We start from the raw sequence: 3379 nt of genomic DNA on the forward strand, positions 1-3379 counted from the left end.
AATTTCTAAATAAAATGTCTAGGAAAAGAAGTGACTATATTTCTTCAGCAATTATGCTGACCAGAAAAGAACCATTGTTTTTCTTTACCACGTGACACATTTTAGAAGATATCAGCCCAGTGGTCCTGGATATATTTTAGTTTATCTTTTCTTTTTTTGTTATAACAATTGTTGCCATTTATTGAATTTATACTGTGGTCCCAATACTTTTTTATTTCCCGAAATATGGAACACTTCACAAATTTGCATGTCATCTTTGCACAAGGGCCAAGCTAATCTGCTCTGTATTGTTCCAATTTTAGTGTATATGCAGCTGAAACAAGTACTATTTTAATTTATCTTAAAATTTCGCAGCAGGTTCTAACATCGTATTTTTTTAAAAATACAGTTTCCTTTCATTTGGTTGGCTACTTTTTTCCCTGGCATGCCGGGTTAAGATTAATGTTCCTCTTCATCCTGCTTTACCCTCCCATACAATCGACTCACATACAATTGACTAAGAAGATTTTTTTTGCTTTTCTTGAGCATTATCTAAAAATCAGAACCACAACAAGACAGCTGTACGCCCAAACCAAACTAAAAAACAAACAGAAGACTTAAACAAACTACCCTATCTTCACCAGCAGCACCGTAATGAACAAATTTAAAAGACTAATCATAAAATGAGAAAAAATATCTGCAATATAGGACCTTCAGTAAATTTTGCTTATATATGAATACTTCTTAAAAGTAAATAAAGCCACACAAAATACTGGAAGAAAAATGAATTAAAAACATTAACAAGCAGTTGACTAAGAAAAATAAAAAGAACAAAAAAATATATAAAAAAGTTGAAACTTACTAGTTATTTATAGATGCAAATTAAGACTGCATCAATATGGACTCTTTGTTGGAGCTGTTTTGGGGCAAATACCATCTCCCATTTGGCTGATTGCCTTTTTGTTTTGCTGGTGGTTTCTTTTGCTGTACAAAAGTTTTTTAGTTTGATATAGTCCCATTCATTTATTTTTGCTTTTGCTTCCCTTCCTTTTTGGGGTCAAATTCATAAAATCTTTTCTAAGACTAAGATCCTAAGTTTAGCATCTATGTTTTCATTCATGTAATTTATTGTTTCATATCTTATATTTAGGCTTTGGACCTATTTTGATTTAATTTTGTACAGGCAGACAAACTGTAGTCAAGTTTCATTTTTTTTGCATGTGGTTTTCCAATTTTCCAGCACCATTTATTGAAAAGCCTTTCTTTTTTCTATTGTGTGTTTTTGCCTCCTTTGTCAAAAATTATTTGCCCGTATACTGTGGTTTTATTTTTGGGCTCTCGATCCTATTCATTGGTCTATGTGTCTGTTATTCTGCCAATATTATGCTGTTTTGATTATCATCACTTTGTAGTATAATTTGAAGTCAGGTAGTGTGATACCTTTGGTTTTGTTCTTTTTTCTCAGGATTGCTTTGGCAGTTTGGGGTCTTTTGTGGTTTCATACAATTCTGATCGTTTTTTTGTTCTATTTCCTTAAAAAATGACATTGGGATTTTGCTGGGAATTGTATCAAGTCTGTATATTGCTTTGGGTAATATAGATATTTTAACCATGTCGATTCTTCCAGTCCATAAACATGAAATATCTTTCTGTTTCATTGTATCTTATTACATCTCTTTTTAATAATGCTTTATAATTTTCAGTATATAGGTCCTTCACATCCTTTGTTAATTTTATTACTAGGTTTTTTTGTGGCAATTGCAAAATTAATTATTCTGTGTCTTTTTTTGAAATTTCACTGTTAGTGTATAGAAATGCAGTGAATTTTTGTACATTGATTTTCATCTTGCAAATTTACTGTATTTGTTTATCTAATAGTTTTTTGGTAGAGACTTTGGGATTTCTATATAAAGAATCATGTCATCTGCAAAAAACAACACTTTTACTGTTTATAACCAAAATATAGAAAACGTGCATACAACTCAACATCAATCAGTTCAACTCAAACAAACAATCCAATTGAAAAATTGGCAGCGGACCTGAACAGACTACTTCTCCAAAGAAGACATAGAAATGGTCAATAGATATATGAAAAAAAACAAAACTGTTCAATTTCACTAGCTATTAGGGAAGTGCAAATCAAAACTACAATGAGATACCACCTCACACCTGTCAGAATGTCTATTATCAACAAGACAGGTAATAAGTGTTGGAGAAGTCGTGAAGAAAAGGGAAGTCTGATTCACTGCTGATGGTAATGTGTACTGGTATAGCCATTATAAAAAAAAGTATGGCGATTCCTCAAAAAATTAAGACTAAACTTACTATATGAACCAGCAATCTCTTTTCTGGGTATGAACCTGAAAAACTTGAAAACATTTATTTGAAAAGACATATGCACCCCTGTGTTCATTACAGCATTGTTCATGGTGGCCAAGACCTAGAGACAACCAAAGTGTCCTCTGATAGAGGACTGGATAAAGAAGATTTGGTACATATATACTATGAAATATTACTCAGCAATAAGAAAAGATGAGATACTATTGTTTGTGACAACATGGATGGACCTTGAGAATATTATGTGAAGTAAAATAAGTCAGTCAGAGAAAGATAAGAACTACTCACACCTGGGTTATAAAACTGAAACTCATAGACACAGGCAGCAGTGGTGTTCACCAGTGGGAAGGGGCAGAAGGGGGTAGAAAAAGGGTAAAAGAGGGTCAAATACATGGTGATGTATTGATTTTGGGCAGTGGGCACACAGTGCAATATACAGATCACGTATCATAGAAATATACACTTGAAACCTATATAATCTTATTAACCCATGTCACCTGGATAAATTTAATACAATTATAAAAGATTATATTGAGAGTTTTTTCTTACCAGATTGGGAGAAAAAAATGAAAAAGAATTATAGAACATGATGGGAATGTGAATGAACTTTCCTGGAAAAAAATTAATGTTAAAGATGAAAGGCCTATGAAATGTTTTTAACTAACTCTCAAACAGATTCATAAGGAAACCTGTACAGTCTGTGGTAGCAAGGAGTGGAAGGCAACATAGATGGTCACCATTAGGGTAGTGAGTTAATGAAGTACATGCATACAATGAAATGCCAGGCAGCAATTATAGTAAATTAGCTATATTTTCATATAGCATGGGTATATCTCAAAATCACAGTATTTAAGTCTAATATTTATATTTAAGAAACAAAAAGAGATGATTAGCACAGTGTCATCTGTGTATATGTATATGTGTGTATATATACATATACACAATATGTATTTGTCTATATAATAAAAGCACATATACACATCACCATCATGAATTTTTTAAGAATATACATATTTCTACATAGAAGAAGGGGCAGTGAATTAGAAGGAAAGGTAGTATATAT

The 3379-nt window shown here is 32.0% G+C and overlaps 1 non-coding gene across 1 annotated transcript; it reads right to left on the reverse strand.

The window, feature by feature from the left end:
- Positions 1–219: 219 nt before the first annotated feature.
- Positions 220–322, reverse strand: LOC136379214 (U6 spliceosomal RNA). The gene has a single exon (XR_010746708.1). It is a non-coding gene; the product is annotated as a U6 spliceosomal RNA (small nuclear RNA).
- Positions 323–3379: the final 3057 nt, after the last annotated feature.

This window comes from Saccopteryx leptura, chromosome 7 (genome assembly GCF_036850995.1).
Source record: "Saccopteryx leptura isolate mSacLep1 chromosome 7, mSacLep1_pri_phased_curated, whole genome shotgun sequence".
Taxonomy (NCBI): Eukaryota; Metazoa; Chordata; class Mammalia; order Chiroptera; family Emballonuridae; genus Saccopteryx; species Saccopteryx leptura.